General features: G+C 40.4%; 1 protein-coding gene across 1 annotated transcript in view; it reads left to right on the top strand.

Moving 5' to 3' along the window:
- Positions 1-200: 200 nt before the first annotated feature.
- The window catches only part of FMN2 (formin 2), a 199,117-nt gene continuing 177,474 nt past the window's right edge, over positions 201-21,843 (top strand). The window contains exons 1-2 of the mRNA XM_040551865.1: positions 201-221; positions 14,950-15,044. The gene's annotated coding sequence lies outside the window, so the exon portion shown is untranslated. The remainder of the gene's footprint in view (positions 222-14,949; positions 15,045-21,843) is intronic.

Genomic DNA, 21,843 nt, shown 5'->3' on the forward strand with positions numbered 1-21,843 from the left:
GTGGTGATCTGCTTGTGCACAGGCCCCAGGCTGAGAAGGGTGACAATATGTGTGAGCAACTAATTACTGCTGGTCACCTGAAAGCACTCCCCACCTTGATTAGGAACACCTTCTCAGTAATACAAATTAACCTAGCCCATCTTTCATTGGAAGACAGCTCAAAGAAATGCTGATGGAGCTAAGAAGTATCAGCTGAGAGGTGGAGGCTGCTGCTATTTTTGGTAAGTCTGAAAGCCCGTTGTAGTGTTTTATGTGGCTGAGAGGGACTGGGTGATTTGCTTGGCCTAGGTGTGCAGCATGGTCTGGGTTAAGGTCTGGTCAATGGGCTCCCAGCAATATGAGCCCTGTATCTTGGAAACTCTTAAGAATTTTCAGTGTGGCATTCAAACATTTTCCTCAGGTATGGTAATGGTACTGATAGCTATAGACTACAATCCTGGACTAGGGTTTTAAAGATGGTTTGAAGTAACTTTGGACTGGAACTAAAGAGAATTCTTGGGGCAGGCGCCTCTGAATAGTGTAATGAGCTCTTGCCCAGAAGGCCTAATGTAACTTCTTAATCACTATTCATTCCTAATCTTCTGAATGCCCTCAACCTTCCCTTTAATGCAAAAGGCTCTGTGCTGTGCTCCTTATAAATATAATTTAACCTGTTTTATTAAATAAAACTATATGCCATTGCTGTAACTTGTAAACAGAATGATGTTTGTCACTTTGACAGCTAAGTACATCTGCATGATACAAGAAGAAAATGTAAAAGCACAAATCCTTTTCTTTAGCTAGTGAGTGGTTTCCCAATGATGCTTTCAAAATAGGAAATTTGATTCTGCTTTATTGTATAAGTATTCCCATATGCTGCGTGTTTCAGCACTTCTGTCAGCCAGCTGATACAGCCCTTTGTAGCTCTTTGGGTGTGCTACATAGTCACCTATGATGCCATGAAATAGTAAGGCAGTGGGCAAGCATGGGAAATTGCAGCCTTATTGAAAATGTTTCCCAGCAATCTTTATTTGTGTCAAAGAAAAAGTAATAATGCTCCTAATGCTGCTCAAACAAAACTCAGTCTATTCCTCCCTCAAAGTTTTTGCCCACTTAATTGCAGTTACTTTAGCAAGGATTAACACTGTTGCTTAACTAAGCAGACCTGTGGCTCTGAAATATGATAGATCATTATCTTTTTGTAGCTATAAAGTATTGTTATTTGACAGATTTTTAAATGGCTTAAATTACAGCATGTTTATCTCAGAGAATGGGGAAAAAAATGTTCTTTTCTCCAAAATGTCTATCAGGAATACTGAGCAAGAGCAGTACTGAAGTCTCTAATTAATATGACAAAATCAAAAGCTCAACTTTACTTTCAGGTGCTTCTAGCAATTTTAAGGCTTTATCATCCAAATTGTAGCCAGTGTGAAAGATAATTACCTTAAAGTATCGTCTGGCTGTTCACATGCAAAACAAACCAGAAGCGATCTTGCAGATAATGAATGGTCATTACCTTCAGGTTACTTTAACAGCGGGTATGAGAACAGTTGCAAAAGTCCCTTGTATTTATTAATTATGTTATCAACTTAAAGGTGACAGATGTTAGAAAACAGGGACATGCTTGCCTTTCCTCTCCTGTCTTTAACAATAAAGTGCTAGATACTGTAGAAACACTATTTTATTTTTACAATACAAGTAGATGCTAGTCTGCGAAACTTATGAAGGTCTTTGCCAAATACATTTTTCTCTTGACATATGTGGTGACTGAGGGCAGGGCAGGGCAGAAGCCCCCAGACACAAATCCAGCCTGAACAGGCCAAAACTTTGTATGTGGCTTTGACCAGGGCAGTACTCCCTGGGGAAACTAAGCAGTGGAAAGAGGAGAGAAAAGGAGATGTGGATATTACTGTTAATAAGAGAGATCTGCTGACCACAGACAAGATAGAGAAGGATGATGTGGAGCAATTATGTGCTTTCATGAGTAATTATGGTTTTATGATGGGTATTCATGATTACTGTATGCAATACATAAATGAGGCAGTGTGTTCAGCCACTCTTTTTGTTTTGTTTTTGTTTTGAAGCTATGCACTTCTTGCCAACATCTTCCCCTCTGAGGATAAGCATCAGCACTCTGTTGGGGAGGGTAGAACAGAGAAAAGACCATGAATGGAAGAAAACAACCTTCATCTTGTCATCAGTTCTTGGAATTTTCTCATAATTTCCACTCTGGATGGCTTGACTTCTGTCAACACAGGGTGGTATAAAAATGCCCCAGAAAGGTTATTGTTAACCTTGTTGTGAGTGCCTTTTCCATAGTAAGCCAACTGTTTTCCCCCCACAAAGAACAGGCCTTCCTTCTTAGGCCAACTTCCTAGCTGCCAATGAGCAGTGTCTGGAAAACCGGCCAGGCTCAGCAGGCAGATCTAACAGTTAATGGCTGTTACTGTCAGGAGACTTAGAGTTATCTGACTGCCAGATCTTCTAATCTGCCTGCGATCACTGTCTTAAAGAATTCCTTCTTATTGCAGTTGTTGAAGGCCTGGCTTCCGGCTGTTGTTATTACCCAGTAGCCCAATACATGACTTTGCTGGCCACAGAATGGATAAATCAAAGGATTAGACAAATTCTGGGCAAGTTGTATTTGCTATCATCATTATCTATCTTGTTGAAGTCACAGGAACAAGGACAAAAGTCTTTTATAAACACAATGTTATATGCTGACTGAGCCAAAGGGGAAAAATGTGAAACTTCACTGAAATTGATTAATCCGGAGAAGTTTTGATTTCTTTCTCACTTTATGAACAAGCTTGGGAAGACTCTCTATGGAATAAAAAAGCTGTTTTCCAGCTAGAACAGTGACTCCAAGCAGCAAGGCGATATTACAGCCTGAAACCCAGAAGGCATGATGCTTTGATGCACTGAGACATGTCAGCTGGCACATAGTGCACAAAGAACAGACGTTTCTGGATGCCAATGATTTCATGTTATATCTACATATTCCTATATGTCAATCTCCATCTCACTACGTATTGAAACTACATATTCCTACTGCTGACCTCAGACATTTCCTTTTTCTACAAAGAAAACGGGGAGAGCAGAAGCTATGAACTTGCCTACATGTACTTTAAGTAACTGATTCTCTTTGTTAATGAAGGTGGTAAAAGCTGTTAAAGTGCAAAAAGAGAAGTGTTTTCACATGATCTCATAGAACAACTACCTTAGTCTGTGTTTCCTGTTGTATTTTATATTAATATGTTTTCTTTTGATTGATTAACAGAAGCAACAGGGTAGAATGGTAACATAGCTCATATGGAGTTTTTCACCATATAACAGCAGTGTTTCATTACCAGAAAAAGGGGGTTTACTCACATTCTACTGATTCAGCTTGAAGGCTGACTTTACGTGAAGATGGTAGCTTTTTGGAGGGGAGAGGAAGGAAGCAAGAAGATGGCACAGGTAACTGTGCCTAAACCTTGAACTCCAGGCAACACTGGAGAGAGAGGAGAAGGACAGGGTATGTGTGGTCATATTTACTGCTGAAATTAAGGAATAACAATTGCCATTTTTCTTCCACCTTGGTAGAACAGCAGCTTCTCTAGCACTGTTGGATTCTTCTTTTCAAGCTCCTGACTCTTTTTTTCTTGGACCCTCATTCTGAGGGTGTCAAAACTCAGACTATTATTCTGTTTTAAGGCACAATACTTGCAAAGGTAATATCGTGTCTGGTAAATGCATGCAACTCCTGGTAATAGAGCACACCGTGTTAGCACCCCCTCACTCAGCGTAGCATAGAGATAGCAATTCTTGCATGTTCGATGAGGTTCATCGCTGGTAAATAACTTGTTGCTTGTGGTTTAAGTTCTGGGGCGGGGGGGAGGGTGTATAATGCCAAAATCAAGAATTATCCAAGGAGAGGAGGTAGGTAATAAACAATTTAATCCTATGTTAGGATTGCAGCAAGGATTTTAGAGCTTCAGCTAGTGTTGGAGAGAGTGCCAGTAGCTGTGGGTGGCAGAAGCATTGGTTCCTTCTGTTACCAATAAGCAAAGCTTGAAGATCACTGAATCAAACAGCTTAGCTGGTTACAGAAGATGCTGTCTGGGCCTGTGATATAGTCATTGCACACAAGTCAGCTGCAACTAAAATCCCCAAGGATGTTCTAAGCACTGAGTATGCAATGTGATATTCAGTGATGCAATATGCATCTGCTGATAAAAGGGGAAGTTATTTTATATTTTAGGTGAGCTTCATCAGCCTCTTGCAGAATGACTCATCTAATGCTGACATCTAATAGAGGCCAGACAATTCCCTCATGAAAGAGGCTATTTGTCTCAATTGACTACAGAGGCAGCTCTACAACTAGCTCAGATTAATATCTCTACTGGAGATATTTCAAGTTGAAAGTCAGGATTCATCTTACCATCTGCTGTTAGGGGGAGGAAATCACCACATGCATAAAATGAGAGCATTTTGCTATCAGTTTGTGTTCTTAGATTGCAGTTGCCAATAGAGCATGGACACAGTAAGCCAGGCACACTGCAGAGCAGTGGTGACTCGCACTCTGTTCCAGGCAAGCTCTAGTTTGAAAGCTAGGTGGATTCATTAATGTCTCAGAGTGCTCAAGCAAATCCATAAGCCTTGTTGATGACATAGCTACTTTCAGTTCAGACCTTGCTAACATCTATCCAGCTCACTGAGTTAAGGTGAGGGTAGGTCATGCAGCAGTGGTGCACCCTATGTGCTCTGCTTACCCAGCAAAGGATGGGGCAGTGGTGGTTCTGAGCATGGTAACCTGCTAGGGAGTGGACTACTAAAAGACTAGAGGTGAACAGACATGATGCTGTTACACAAGTGAATGAGAAATGTCAGTTCATTCATGAAATTCCTCTGTAAGAACTACTTAATGCACTCCTTAAATGCCTTGGTCTATGCTTGGAAATTCCTTTGCTTCCAGGTGCTCTCAATCCTAATTTACCTGTAGATACTAATAATAGTGCTCTTATTATACTATAATCTGTCTTATTTTATTCCACAAAATTACCAGATCCATGTAGTTCTGAACTCCTATGACCAATTAAATTAAAAGAGAGAGAAAAAGAAAACTCTTATGTTCAAGCTTAAATCACTAGGTTTTGGCATTTCATGAATATGCACGTAGAACATCCAGAGTTGTGTGAGTTTATAAACTGTTTTCAGTTACACAAGTAGGATGTGAATCTGCACATTTCCAAAGTTCAGTCTAGAATAAGCTCTGGGGATTTGTTGTGAGACTAATTGTAAGACAAGGATAAGGCTAATTGTAACAGGGTAAACTGACCTAGTAAGAGGAGCCAGATCCTTAAATCCCATAAACACACAGATCAGTTAATTGCTGAAACAGTAATTCTCATGCAGGAGCTGACAGAGTTACGTGGCCTCAAACACTGCTCCAGCTCAGTAGGTGCCATCTTGCAGAAGGGAGGTAGCTCACTCAGGGGCTTGGATTGTGGGGGTGGCTGCAGCTCCAGATGCCAGCTCAGGGGGAATCCAGTAAGCATCTGCATCTCTGTGGCATTTGTTCCCCAGGCATCTGGGCAGGGGATAAAAGAAAGAGATGCTGGCCCTCAGTGGGGACAAATGTGTAGGAGTGATAAAGGAGGGTTTCCTGGTAATAAATAAATTTATATACTGTGGGGGAGGGGCTGGGGAATGGGGAACAGAAAGAAATAGGAAATCAAAGGACATATTTGTGGAGAAATACAGAGCTGAGTAACTGTGCCACGGGAAAAGGCAATGCTCTGTGTCCTAGGAGTCTGGGCTTGAAGCAAAGTGTTGTCCCACAACAACTTCAGCCTGCAGAAGTGCATGACAAAGTTGTTGGTGCTGTAACCCGTTAGGGGAAAAAATAGCAAGGGAAAATGCATATTGAATTTTTTTTCAAGGAATGTGAAAGACTGCTTTTAAAATTGATCTTGCTCTTGGACTGTTGCTTATGCCACAAGGCAATAGCTTCTCATTTGTACAGAAGAAACAAAAGTCACAAACTGGTTGGAATCACTTCTGATGTCAACACTACAGGCATGGCTACTGGGCAAATGAGCACAGCCTCCCCCCAAGCTTATACATCTCTTTTAACATTTCTGTCCTCTCCGTTTATTTTGGGCTTTGTAATGTTCAGTTATAATGTGTTCTTTGTACCTAGGTTTTGTGGACTTCTCAGTGGTGATATCACCACAACAGTAGCAGAGCTATTTTTTCTTTCTGTGCTTTTCTCTGATTAAGAGCTGCGAAGTAAAAATTAAAAGAAAAAATCTTGTATTTCGGTCTTAATATTTTTCAAATATGATTATTGTGTATAAATACGAGATTTATTGTGCAGATGACTCAGAAGACAGTGCATATTTGTGCCTATTAAGGCTGGGCACTCCCACTCACAAGGCATTATCCACCTCATTACACATGCATTATCAGAACAGGTTTTGGTAACAAGCAACATCATGTGCCTTCCTTGATAAATGGTGTGGGTGCCTTGGGAAAAGTTGTGTCAAATGTGGGAAATACATGACAGATGTCTGGGAGTTGCCCAGTGAGCAGCCTGGTGGCACTGATTAAAAACCCCATTGAATTGCATTAGCAAGCAGGTTTGCTACTGCCAAAAAGAGATGAAATCTCTTTTGGGGAGTCAGACACTTAGGACAATACCCAAAGCAGCGTTGTTTATATGTGAGCTGGGCAGAGGAGCCATTACACTTCCAAAATGAAGGTATCCATGCAACTGCCATGCAAGCCAAGGTTTGACCTTATGGGAACAGTGCCAAATGGTAATTTAAGCAGGTTTCCTCTGAGCACTTCAGAGAAAAATGGCAGTGAGTGAAGCAAGCTGTGCAAATCATTCACCCAACCTGCAGCTACACCTGTGCACTGCAGTGAAGGTATTTCTTTGTGTCAGTCCAACTGAGACATGAGTTGGGCTGTGGGAGTTGCGTGAAGACTTCTGCAGGCAGCCCCAGGGGAGGGGCAGCAGGACAAGGAGAGCACGCTGAGCCTGCACTGTGCAAAACCTTCTGGCTTTTATCACTGCCAGCTTTGCGTGATAAGGCATGATGACTAATGTAAGCTCAAATAAAATTAATGTTCTTGTCCATTTATGGCTGTACTAGCTTCACAGAGTTCAGTAGTGAGGGAATATCAGCCCTGTCTAATACAAGCTTGTGGTAAATTACTTTACAAACTCAGGGTTCAAAATAATACTGTGTTGTCACTAACACAATTGCACGGTTAATTAATAGATCTTAAGAAAAAGGTTTAAATAGAAATACGTTTTAATACATTTTGCAATCAATACTTAAACCTGCTCAACTTTTAGAGCTCCGTTGATAAGGATTACACCACAAATCTGTTAAAATCTGTGCAGGTTAGTAGGAGTTCTCTCAATGATTTGAGTTTTCACTGTTTTGATATCTTTCCTGAATTGTACAATAGGAGGATTCTAAAACACTTCTGTAAACACACCTGGGAGTTAGCTTAGTGTGAATTTTAATCTGATGTGGAAGACCTCAAGTTTCACCATGTTTTTGTAAACCCTTCTGTCCTATTTTTTTCTTTAGTTACATAATTGTGAGTGACATGACTTTAATTTTTCTGTTGTCAAAGTGAACCTAGAGGGAGAGAGAAAGATATAGTGGAAAAACCTTGAAATACCCCCCAAAGCCTGGAAATGTTGGCTGGCATAATTATTCCAAGGTCAAATTCAGAAACTTGTCACTTTAATTGTATTCCTGCACCTGGGTATCTCCATGTTTGATAGAGTTATACCATACCCTCTCTCCTCACTGCTTCCGTGTCTTGAAATATTTGATCTTCACAACTCATCCCTGTCTGCATAACAAACTACCAAACTTCTGGGGGAGATTTCCCATTACAGGGCAGTGAGGAGAGCCTCTGCTTCATGACACGCCTCAAGGTTTTAGTGCTGCTTGTGGCACCAGCAGCATCCAGACATGAGCTGGGTGGTTGCCAGTACCTGGAGAGACTTGACGTATTCCAGCTGAAAAACTGTGGGACAACTATTTTTAAAATATCACTTTCAACACAACATAACAATGTGATCAGCTCTGCAGAAATCTCTATGTGAAGAACAGCACACAGGGAGGTTGGGGCTCTCTGCCCCTGGCCAGCTGCTGATGGACTTGGCTCCCCTTCCTCCCTAGCTGGTATGCAAGACTGAGCTCAAAGGTCTTCCAGTTCCCCCACCAACTTCAGAAGGGGGGTCTTTCCCTTGTCTCCAGTGCTCCAGACCCTAGTCTGTAAATCCTTTACACCCAGAATAACAATGGAGGAACCGTCCTGAAGTCTAGCAGGTTTCCTAATTCAGCTCTGGGTATCCACACGTGTAAGCGATATACAGAATGAGGAGGGAAACTTTGTATTCCCAACAAAATCCAGATCCTGTTGCAATGCTATGCTGGGTCTTTCCCAGGAGATAATTCCTTGGCTGATTTGAATGCAAATCACACTGAAGGCCCACAGTGTATGTCAGCGTGCCTGTGCCTGGTCCATCCATCCTACAGGGGTGTGCAGTCTTCATCTTTCTCCTTTAAGAAAGCTTACAAGCAGATCTGGCAAGAACATATCCAAATGTAAGTCTGACATTGAGACTAGATTTTGGTTTGTGTTCAAAATGTACGTATGACCTTAAAATGCATTTATTTTTAATGGAAACAGCCCTGTAGTTAATGTAGGACAGAAGCCTCACCCTGTAAACCTTTGGTAAATGTGCCTGGCAGTCATTTCCCTGTGCCCACGCATGCAATCTGCAGAAGAAATTTCAGGATCCCCCGTTCCTCCTGCAGGTAGCACTTTAACTTCAGCGCAGAATAAATGTAGCCAGGCACAAACCTCACAAGGCATGCTGTGTTCCAGAGAAGACGAACGTCTTCTCATAGGACTTGTGTGGCCTCTCTGCATACTGTACCACATTGCACTTTTCCAGTGATGTTGTTTTCCCTATCTTAGCTTGTTTCAAAGATGCTCAGAGTGCTGAAGGACCCTTAGGGAAAAGGCAATTAGCTGAGACAGTCATTGGAGCCTGAATTAAAGAGCAAGTCTCTAAGGTACTCTACAGATGGAAAAATATGTAATTTTCACAATATTTCAGTAAACCAAGTCTCCGTGCTATGTGTTTATGGACTACAGAAGTCAGATATTTCTCAGTTTTTTCAAGACCACACCTTGCAGTGACTGTAGGGATGACTTTTTTTTTCAGTCCAATATTTTGTCCAAACACTTTCTACTGCAAGTAAGCTACAAAATGTCAGAATTATATAACAATCAATTTTGATGTATTAGAAAGGAAATAAACTTTAAGAAAGGTAGACTTGCTTAAATGTAGGAAATTTACAAGGTGCTAGGCACACACAAATCAATGTACAGCTACCCTTGAAATCTGTGTATGCTTTATAATTTAGTAAATGTTTTTCTACTTACAAGCCAACAGTGCCACCCACTGACTTCTGTGTTTTCGTGCAGATATCCTTCAAGATGTTCTAAAACTATATGTGATTATAAAGCATTTTTGTGGATGCCTGTATGTTGCTTAAGAGAACAGAATCCTTTTAAACAACACAACACATTAAAAAGCAATAGTAATAAAATAGTCTATTTCATAGTCTGTTAGGGTTTTTCATGGATTTGATCCTTGCAAATGCAGAGGGCTTCTCTGCTTTTATAGGAAGTTGGCCTCTGTAATTGCTGGGCGCTTTCTCATTCTCACCTGCCAGTGTCAAACAAAAATCTGAAGATCAGATGGAAGTGAAGGTACTGGTTATAAAACATTATCCCTTATCCGTTTAGCAGAGGCCCTGACTTGTGCTGACATCATGCACCACTGTTTCAACCTATGCTATGCCACAGAGGACACCTACAGGCCATGTACAACCTGTATGAAAACATTCGTGTGCCAAAGGCTGTAATTACACACACACAGACACACGCACACACTGAAGGCAAAGTGTTTTGATCCAGGATATAAAATCAGTTTCTACACTACAAATGGGAAGGTCATGCATTAGCGCTCACACAATTAATACTGTTTATTTACTTTTTCTAAAGGAAGCTGGGTGGCAGGAGGAATTATTTAATTAACACTTGTTATCTTTTAAGCTTTTAATGTTTGTGATTTCAAATTGTGTTCTGTCGCTATAAGTGCTAGAAGCATATTTATTTTTGTTTGGTTTGGCATCGCTTTTATCACGTGAAGTCACAGATTACCACATATGTACCTGAGATATGGATCTAAGGAAAGAGAAAACTTCTCGTACAACAGTGAGAAGCCACACTAATTTTAAGAATGAAAGAAAGCTGTTCAAGCTACTTATGTGGTTACATTATACCTACAGAGTTAGATGGAGGCCAACCATTGTGCTACTGTTTTTCTGCAGTGCAGGTAGGGCCTTAAGTGCATCTATTAACTGCAGGAGCAGCTCCATTGACTTTTGCTGTGTTACTGCCAAAGGCTCTTATGTGCATGCTTATTGCTCTTAGAGGCTTATATTTGCCTGGGACTGCAATGTAAACTACCTCTTGTTCTTGTTTCCATATGACGTTGTCATGAGAAGAAAGGAATTTTTCTGCAATTAATTAATTACATTTGTAATAACTGCTGTTCTCAAGGGTCCCTTCTTCATCTCGTGTTAGAAGTCTGGTAACTTTGTATGGTGTTCGGATGACGTTTTGTATGTCATAGTAATAAATCAGAGACATCTACATTTGAAATAAAAGAGAGAATTTTGAAATATTCTATAAAAAAATGAATGTTGGATTTGCGGGGGGAGGGAGGGTGGGGTAGACAAACCAAGCAAAACACTTCTCTAATAAATAACATATTAGACAAGTAGTTGGTTTCGCTTCTGGTTTGTTTTTTCCTTGCAAAAACTCGCAGCAACAAGTAGGTGGCACTGCGGGATCATCGGAGACACGAGAGGGATGGGGATTTGCGCTCACTCGCACCGCCGCTGCGGGAGGAGCAAGAGCTGCCTGGTGCTGGCGGCAGAGGCAGACTGGCTATAAATAATGTTGCGAGGGAGTACAAAAATGCATCAAAATAGTTGGTATTTCAAATTTTTCGATATTCAGAGTACATGAACAGATTAAGTACGCTCCCCTGTTTAAATTTATATTTAGGTTTCTACTATTAACTACATTTAATATATAACTAGCTGAGTATCTGTGCCTATAGATCTATACCTGTCTACATCATGTAGCTTACCCAGCTAAAATACAAGTGTATGTGATGTTAAATAGTATTGATTCCTAAATTCTGCTTTTTGAGCAAGCAAAACACAGAAAGTAACTCTTCAGTCAAAGAGGCCTTGATTGTGATTCTTGGATCATGGTTCTTGATGTGCAACTGATTATTAATGTAATAAGGGAAAAGAAGACCTATAACAGAGCTGCACTTACAATAGTTCATCCGGGGTTTTCTTCAAAGGCAGAACAGGAGGGGTCAGCATCTTCACAGTTTTTTCCACTCTTAGTAAAAGTATGCATCCTATTACATCCTCCTACACTACACAGGAAACTCTCCAGGCTCCCGTGCAGGAAATATTTAAAGCACGCATCTTAGCAGGGCAATGTCTGAATCCCCGCTGCACAATGTGTCTCCTGGTCCAAAGCCCGTAACACTGTGTGCACAAACACCCCTTGAAGTGCGAGCAGGAGGGTGAGCGTGGCCAGAGCCAGCGGCTGCCCTGTGTGCTGGCTTCTCTCCTGCGTGTCTGTCTGGCCTGCATCCCCGCTCACTGGTGCTGGAGACTGGGAGCTGGGCTTTCACCAGGTGTCATACATCTTTAAACACCTTCTGTGCAGAGGTGGGCAGCAAGAGCACCCCTCACCTGCTTCTGCAAAAGGGCAAGCCCTCCTTAGAAAGCTGCCCTCTGGGAAGAGGATGTGATGCTCTGAATCCTAAGTGCACCTATCTCAGAAATTGTTTGGGTACTCTTTCAGGTTGGGGGGTTCTGCTTGTTGCATGGAGATGGGTTTGTTCTGCGTTGAAGATCAAAGATTTACCAGGAGCCTTCATCTTTCCATGGGCTCTGAAACTACACTGGGCTCCCTGAAGCATGCTGCTGGGGCTGGCTCACTAGGGCTTTGTAGAATTTATGTGGGCTGCTGACCTCAAGGAAGATTTCCCCCCCCCCCCAGCAAAAATGCTATAATTTCAAAAATATTTATTTTAATATATATCTGTCCTTCAGGTTCTGCTTATATAAAAACTAATAAACTCTAACCTATGTAATCCATTTCTTTCTTCCCTGGCAGTAAAGGATCATCATTTCTTTCACAATCTTTTTCCCCTGTCAAACCCAAATGGCAGATGAAAACACTGCAATTTCTCAGCAGTCCCACCATCACATCTTGTCTGGTTGTTTGTTCATGTCCATGTATGTTTTTTTTCATATCCTTTTAACAGGGAAAATTAAATAAATAAATATAAACCTTTTGAAAGTAAGAGCAAGAGCCAAGAAGTGGAAGAACATATAACTGGGGATCGGGGAAATAGAGTAGTTTCAAGGTGTACAAAAAGAGAGATCAAAAAAGGAGCCTAGGAAGGGAAAGCCTGGGAACAAGAAGAGACATATGGTGATTTTAAAAGCTGCAGCACTGACATCTTGCGTGGGTTTAGTGTTACACTGTGAGGTTTGCCTTAATGCTCTACTTTCTGGAGCTGGAGGGTTATATGGATGGTTATATGAAGTTTCATATTTGCATGGTTTAGGAGAGAAAAACTTGGTTCAAAATCTGGTATGTATTAATACAGTATATCAGATAAGGTATTTTTGAATAATAAAAAACAAATGTTCTCCCATAAATTATAGTAACCATTCTAAAAAAACTGCCAACTTATACATTTATTTAGATGCAGAAGAAAAGAATATGACATTGAACAGTAAGTCAGGCCTGGATACACGTGTAAGCGCCATCCTGGTAACATCACTGGAAATACTAATGGGGAGATTGATTCCCAATTTCAGCATCAGATTTTTAATTTGGTATGTAAGCCTAGCTCTACCTAATTGGTTTGCTCTATCTGTAAACATGACTGAGAATCCATGCCTGGGGACTATTTATTTTCTTGAGATGCTATTTTGCTAATCAAACTCTGCAGAAAAGCCTAACAAGTGTGTGTGAAAACAAAACAAAAAAAGTATTTTATGAAAAAAAAAAACACACACAAACCGTCACAAAGTCTTCCACAACTTAATTATGACTGCCTATTTATAAAAGTGTATCTGAAAAAGTCATGACAGAAGTACCCAACCCAGAGCTTTTTTCTGCTCAACCGACCATCTGTACGCTTGCTGTTGTACGTATGTTTAAACAGTACTTGATTAAAAGATAAGCCTAGGAGCTGACGTACAGTCTCACACTGGGGCCATCACCTTTATTTTTATGGATGACTTGAAAAGCTTGTAATTATCTCTGTTCACCGATAGGAAAACAGAATTCATGCACTGGGGAAAAGCCTGCCACGTGTGTGTTCATGATATTGCTCTTTGGGACAAAACACTGAAATGATTAGATTTGTGGTAGAGTACAGTGTTTGAAAAGATGAGTAGAGGAATAACTGGGCATTTTGTGGTGTTGCTGTTGTTTGAAATAAAGTATTAGTCAGTGCCTAAATAGAAAGGTTTACTTTCAATTAATGCTTTAATTAGCATGCAGTGTCACAGGTGCCTGCTGCCTTCATGACGTTGCCTGCACCCAGCTCCTCCCGAGGCTGCTGTCCCTGCCCAGGGCACAGCAAGCAGCAGGTGTGGGTCTGCACCCCATGAGCTGCTGTCGGCCAGTGGAGCCAGGCCAGCATGAGGTGAATTCTGCTGTGGTGATCTGAAAACCTTCATGTACGTGGGGAAACTTAGGTTATTTGCCAGTGTTAACACAAGAAGACTTGGGATTGTGGCTCCCAAGCTAGCTGGCTCACCAGCCAACAGCGCACGGCTGTGGCCCATGAAGCTGTGTTACATCTGCTCTGCCTACAAACAGCTCCAGAAGTGGGTGCCAGTCCTCATGGCTTCATGTGCCACCAAGCAGGCAGGAACCTGCTCTTAGTGAGGAGGCAAGAAATCCACTGCCTGGCCAGCATAGCTGCCAGTTCCACAGGAAGGCTTTGGTAGCCTGAAAGTGAGTGCGGTGGCTCCCTCCGCAGCCCCTCACATCGACGGTGGCCAGGCCTCTCCTTGGCCAGGGTGGGCCCTGAGCCCTCACAGCCACATCTGGGCCAGGCTGGGGGAGAAGGCCACCAGTGCCTGAGGGGGGCATCTGCTCGCTTAAGGTTGCAAGGAGGAATTAACCTGGTGTTTGAGCACGGTGGCAGCTGTCGTATTCTCCTAGTAAGCCACTGGCCACGAGAACACAGGCTTTTCATGGAGCTGAGCCTCACAGCAGCCCAGAGGGAAGGAGCTGTGCCCGCCCTCGGGCCGTGGGCCTGGCAGGCAGTGCTCCTGTCCACCATTTCAGAGGAGGGGTAGGGCTGGCTTGCAGCCTTCCGAGAAGACGTGGAGCATGACGGGTGGAGCATCTTAAAGCTGAAACTTTTTCTTCTGAGTTCTTCATGCTGAAATCCAGAGGGGTATGATAACTGTGTCCCTCTATATTTGGAATTGCACTTTTTAAAGGAAAAGCTAAATACTGTAACTTTCTATTTCTCTGATATTCACCAGTCAGTTCCTAATCGTTATCTGCTTGACAGAGTTGTCTGGTACCCACAAAGCTCTGGAAAGAAAAAGAAAAATCCTCCTTTTTTCCCCTTGTAAAGAATTATTATACAAATGCTTCTTGGCAGCTGATGATAAGAGCATAGCCTGTAATACATTTCTCCAATTAATTTCAGGCAAAAAGCCAGATGTTACTGCTATTCAGTTTGCCAAGCCTATAGGAGTGCTTAGCCTTTTTTTTTTTTTTTTTTTTTTTTTTTTTAAACCACTACAGGGGTGGAGGGAGTCAGCATTAAACTAAGTCTTGCTAAGCATTTGATCAGGTACAAGGTAAAATGGAAACAATCCTCCTCACCAATTCTTCTGAAGGTAAGTCTTCTGCCATTTTAGTAAATTCCTCAGATTTGTAATGGGCTAGCATGTAGTCTTAAGAAATGTATCTTTACATTTTCATTTAAATCTAAAGTGATCAATTTATTTATTTGTTAATTTTATGAGCTACTCTAACTTGTAACAGAGATAATGCTGGCTAAAAGTTATATTTATGCCACAAAGAGCTCTCCCAAGAAGCATTCTGCAAACAGAAGCAGTTGTTCTTTTAATCATGTTTATACAGCTAATGTTTTCCATCTTCAGGGCAGGAACCTTTAAACTGGAAGCAAAATTTAACTTGCTTTATTTCAAACTAAAATACGTGGAGACTATTGAGTTCAGGAATGGGAATGTTTATGGAAACAGGTCATTTGTGTGTATATCAAATTATCCATAAGTTGGTGAGGAGGGAGGAAGATGTTCATTAAAAACAAACTTTGGTGGGTTGTCTTTTGTTTGTTTGATTTCTCTTAATAAGAAACTGAATCCTGAGTGAAGAAAAAGACCTGAATAGGCAGGGAGTGGCATGCAAGCATACAAACTGTACATCAAAACAACATGCATTTATAGGTAGTAAACTTCCAGGTCGGCTGGTTGGTTTGAAAGGTAACATAAGGAAACCTGCAATGGTACCCATAGCTCCAGATAGGCAGGATATGATTTGGTAACAAAATGTTAGAGACTGTATCTCTGTGGCCACCTGCCTGAGGAGTTTTATTTCCCTGTCTTACACAAGGAATAGTTAGAAGGAGGTAATTGTACCTCCTGGAGGTAATTCTACCTACTGTTGTTTTAATTGTCCTTCAGTAGAAGTGCAACTTTTGTGCAACTTGTGCTACTGAGCAGGTAGAGCTTTAGGCCTTCCTGAGATGTGAAGTACAGCCTGAGGACCAGCTGGGGATCCCAAAACAGGGATATAGCTGTGGCACAAGTGACAGGCTTCTTCTCAGGACAGTGGTTGTCAGTGACTTGGACACAGGACTCGGGCTGGAGACAGTTCTTTTTCCTTAATGGCTGGGCAGCTTCTGGCCAGGTCCTCCTTCTACCCACGTCTGCCTTTGTAAAAGGGACACAAGTAACATCCACAAGATTTCTGCTGTTGTTGCTGGGCCCATCCCAGCTCATACATTTGTTGAATATGCAAAGTGTTGCTTACAAGTTCAGCTATGTGAATCGCCAAGGATCTGCTCAAAAATTATGACATGTTCAAATCAATTTTCAACTTAAACTGTGAAAGTTTCCTAATCCTTGCAATTGTTAGTAGACCTGTGAGTTGCTTTCTGCAGTCTGCAACGTTATTTTCTCAATGATAGTTTTACCTTTTCATCTTCTCTTTATCTTTTCGCTCTTTCTTTCATTACACAAACTTCTCTACTTCAGAGGCTGCGTAAGGGAGCCAGTAGGGAGAGTATTAAGGGTTGGAGTCTATTCACTGAGTTGCACTTCACTTCTAAGGTATTTAGTTACATACCCCCAAAACTGGGATTATGATTCTCCTCAGGCCTACATATGTAGAAAAGACAGGAAATTCTTCATGCTGCTTTTTCCTGCAGCTGACAGCAGCTAGCAAAGCAGTGAAGCTGCTGTTTCAGGCTAATAACAAGGACAAGATTTGCATGCTTTCTCAGTAGTATAGAGTTATGGTAGACCTATTTCTTACTATTTCTGTCTGTTCCTGCTATTTATTTATTTATTTTTAAATTTTATCTTTTGAGTAACCACATACCCTTTCAATAACGGTCCTGTCTGTCCCAAAACCTGTAGAATTCTGGGAATTCAGCTTCATCCTTTAATACACAGAGTATGATGTAGAGGCCAAGTTGATACTCTAATTGCTTTATGACTCTCTCTGTCTCCGTACAGTGTGTGCTATCTCTGTACAGGATATCATAAAATTTAATAACATCCATTCAGTGTTCTGAGGATGCTTTATGTCATATAAAAAAAACCCTACTTGTACAAAATATCTATCTTAACTTACTCTATGCAGCATTCTGCAGGACCTCTGATGAAGCAGTATGTTCAGCAATATTTCAGAAAGTGAGTTTGAAATAATGATCAGAAGGTAAAATAAAAGCTAAAAATTGAAGAAAAAAATATTAAGATATATCATTTATTTTCCCATGGGTTTCTGTATAAGATTAACTCATCTTACAAAGTGCGCACACACACACACACACATACAAAAAGAATATTATGAGATTTTCTTTTTTCTCTCCCTTTCCGTATAAGGGGTAAGATACACTTCTGAGCAGCAATAATGGAAGTGCAGACCTTCTTGTTGCTCCATAATTTGGCTTTTGTCCATTTACTTTGAGTGCCTCCACTGAATTATGATCAACATATACAAAAATTAAACATTTTAAACTATGCAAGAACTTCAGTGTCTGAATCACCACAAATACTGGCACATCTGGCACATGACACATCTAGAAGAAGTGAGAAATCAGATCAAATACTGTATCACGGGATTTGAAAGCAGGGAACAGCTTGCTATATGCTGAACTTTCAAAAAAAACTAAATTGTACTTATCGACTGTATTTCCTTATATTCAAGCTGTTCTGTTTGCTGCTTTGTAATCCTGAATCAGTGATGTGCTACAAATTAAGGTTCTTGTATCTCATGTTGTGTGGTTTTCTATCCTAACCCCCCTTTTTGGTAATAGGAGTAGGATTACCACTTGGCTGGCAGTTAACGTTTCCTTCAAATTCAAATTAACTTTTCATTTTCACTACAAGTAATTAGCTGTAACAATCACCTTGTCTGAGATTTTCTTAAAGAAAGCAAAGTTCTGACTCCGTAACATCAAGAAACTCTGCAAGGTTCTTCTTCACAAAAGCTGTTGTACTTCATGATTTGCTTCCTAAGAAATAAAATTTCTAGCTCGCCTTCAACAGTTAGTGGGGGAAAAAGGCAAAAGGCCCTATTCTCATCTCATCTCTTTGAAATGAGATACTACTTTGCAGGGGGGAAAGGGGTGTGTGTCTTACTTCTGTTCCCTAGCATGACTTTTGGCAGAGCAAATGTCCTCTGGCTTCAGATGTTGATCGTTACCATTTCCTAGACAGTACTACTAAATGTCATGACTTCATATATATTTTTTTTTTCTCTGACAGATAGAGACAACAAATTAAAATCCACTTTCCTCTCTTGACTTACTAGAATTTGCAGAAACATGTTTGTAGCAAAACACCTCAATAAGGGAGGCTTTCTTTGTAGGGCATCAATTTTGATCAACCATGTTTCAACATTAATACAGAATGATTTGATAATTGGAGGAAAACAGGTTCAGGAGCACTTACTCTGACTTGCAGCTGCAGTTAAATAAGCTCCTGCAGTGCCAACAACACAAATTCTAGTCACGTGTGTGCCTCAGTAAATGATCGGTACATAGACCTCCTTTGAGCACTGAAACCTGCACCATAAGTTCAGGGGAACCCGTGCAGTCTGATAGCTGCAGTGGAGGAAAATCTGTAGGCTGGTGAGCTGGAGCATGTTTAATCTCTAAATTACTGCTATGACTGTTCTGCAGACAAAATTAAGTCAAATGGAAATTTCTCCCTTCAATGCTTTAAAGCTTTCTTGCAGGTTCTTTTTTATTATTATTTATTTTAAATAATGTTTCTGGCTCTAATTTACTGTAGCTTCTTATCTCGTTTGTTTGCACTGTTTTCCTTCTTCTAAATACCTTTGTATCATTTATTATTTCATAAGATGATATCATGAAATAATCTCAAATGGTGTCTTCACGATAATCCTGTTAACCACTTCAGATCTTCAGCTTGTTTTCCTGAGGTCAGTGTTAGCCTATCTAAACTTTTGAATTTACTGAGATTTCTTCTTTCATGAAAAAAATTCATCAGCTTTTTTGTAAACAGTATATGGTATGTTTGTGTCTTTTTCTAATTTACCTGAATAAATCACCCTCTTCTTCTGGAGTTTGTAGAGGGTTATAATGCTCCTGTTCTGTCTAATTCAGTAGCTTAATGATGATGAAGTCAACATGGCGGAGGATAAAATGATGAGCTACCTTATGTCTGTTCCTTTAAGAGTAGTTTGGAGAAGAAATCTCATGAAGGATGACTAGGATGTTCCTATGGCTGAGTTTGAAGGCTGCTGGAATTCTTCCTTCTGGATTTAAGGAGTTTCACAGCTGTTGCCTGAAATTATATATATTTTATACATTTTATTATATATATATTATATATATTTAGAGGAACTCTACATTGTTTAACTGTATTCTAGACTGAAAAATATGACAACAAAACAGTAATATCGTCTCATACTTTCAAACCACATCAAGCTCACTTCCTCGTTCTATGTAGGTTTTGGGATGTGTATATAGGCTTATGGTGGGTTTAGTTTTGCCCAAGCATTACACATCTTTCAGGAGAATGTTCTGAGGAAATTACGAGATTACAACTCTCTCAAGCTTCAGACAGACCTACCAGTGTAGATGCTACACCACATGGACAGGAGCTCTTACTGAAACTCTGTCTACTGCATATCCTTGCACCTGTGCAGAACACAAGCATTGTGGCTTTGTAGCTTGTGTTCATTCACTCTTAACATTATTGTGTCTGAAACAAATAAAAGGGGGGGGTTTCATGACATAAATTCATCTTTGAGGGATTTGATCACTAAATTAGATTGCCATTAGCTTCTGAATGACAACAACAAAATTCAGCTAGGAGTATCCCTTAGTAAATTCCTTTGCTTCTTTCCTTTGACTGTCCACACAAAACATACAAAACCAATCCATTTCTGACAAATGTTGAATGGATTTAATGTGCGAGTATGATACATGCAATCTGCCCAAAACTTGGATGCCTGATATTCACAAAATGTAAACAGACTTTACTTGCAAAGCATGCGTTGGACAGCAGATGTTTACTAGCTGTGTTAGAATGACTGCTTTGCACCATGCACACCTACCAATTTTTGTCATTTCCAGCACACAAACTTGGCTTGCTATCATTTAGTCATCCCTTCAGCTGAAGGTGCAAGTGCTGTAGGAATCATGCTAATGGGGAAAGAGTAAAGAACTATGGCTTCCTTTTATTGTCTGCTTCCCCTTGGGGGAAAAACAAACAAAAAAAAACTACAATATGCCTCTCCTAGAATAGTGCAAAAGTTATAAAAATATATTGTTCATGTATTGCTCTAATTCACCTAAGTTTAACTGCATTTGAGTTCTTTCTTTTCCTCTCGCTGGTCTCAAGAGGTAAGTGATTTAGACAAATCTGAACACTATTGGTAGGCTTCACAAGGTCTTGTGTGTTTGTTGTTCACTTTACAAGCATGTAGAAAGAAACCAAGTCAGGTGGGAGGAAGGGTTAAAATAACCCATGTGACTTCAGTTTAGAGAAGTATTAGAGTCTGTCAGATGCTTGGAGCCCATTACCTCTTATCCTGTAATACAGTGATTCAAGGGCATAGCTATTCCCCTTGAGGTCACCTTCTGAAGAGGAGACATCTGAGAACGATATGAGAAATTGGAAAAAAAAATGAGAGCTAAACTCTGTGTCTCTATTACCGTAGTCCTGTGAAATGTAAGCCATAAATGTTGTCTTTTACCTGATGGAGACCTCCTTCAAATCTAAGACAATAAAAACAAATCCCCTTACAAAACTGAAAAATGTGTTTAAAATAAATGCAGAGAGGGTTGAGAATTTACTGGAAAAATAGGTGTTAATCCCAGATTTATTCTAATCTATCATTTTTGTAATCCACGGTTGGAATTCAACCCATTTAATTTGTCAAATTCTAACATCCATTTAACATCAAAAAGTCAGATTCCTCCCTGATCTGCACACAAGTCCTACTTCAGTGAACTTGCAAAGACATGAAAGTCAGGACAGAACTGTATTTGGTTTGCTCCTTAATGTACTATACAGCTATGTATCATGTTACCATCAACTCTTGCATTATGCTACTGTTCTCACAGATAACATGCATACCATATTTTCAGTAACTTCTGTGATAAGCTTTTTAAGCACTGAAATTTCTCAAGGCTTTTATGATTTTTTTTTTTTAAACAAAATTCCTGCAAATGTCAGTGGCTGTTAACATCTGAATCAAGCTGTTCCCAGTTCATGTGACTGGAAATGGTGCCCAGAGCAAAAAAGCCAGACACTGACTCTCATATAAGTGTAGTCTGTTTGGAAAAGTTACTACTGAACACAAGTAGAAGTCGCTGAATCCACATCAGAATACATTTTGGCAGGAAATAAGGTAAGGTTGCATTACGACCTTTTTATTATTATTATTTTCACTAGAGGTATGTTTTAGAAATGGTCTAACAGGAAAAACACGATGAGCTGCTAAATCAGAATTCTGGCTGGACACAAGGCTAACTGGCTCGCACACTGCTGGCAGTATCCGAAACTCTTCTGGGATTATATTGGAATTGTCTCACAGGAAAGAAGGCAGAATTTGGGGTTTTAGCTTATAGCCACCCCAGGGAGCAGTTCTGAATGGCCTTCTGTTCTTAAGAGGTTTTTCACTCTCTAAAGAGAAGGAATGCCATGCTGTAACCAGCTGTGTGTAAGAGTAAAGGGCATTTATAGCAATGAAGAATGAAAGAGAGGAATTGAACTCTGTGCACATGTGAATTAGACTGATTCGATGTCTTGTAAGGGTGGCATCAAAGACTGAAAAGTGTACCGGTCAGATATGGCTGGACTAAGAGCAGCTGCAGACATACGTATGCGTTTTACCTCCAAGAGTGCTAGTGTAGCTAAACATATTTCAGACATAACACATTGACATATGCACATACTTTCAGAGAAATTG

This window comes from Cygnus olor, chromosome 3, assembly GCF_009769625.2.
Source record: "Cygnus olor isolate bCygOlo1 chromosome 3, bCygOlo1.pri.v2, whole genome shotgun sequence".
Taxonomy (NCBI): Eukaryota; Metazoa; Chordata; class Aves; order Anseriformes; family Anatidae; genus Cygnus; species Cygnus olor.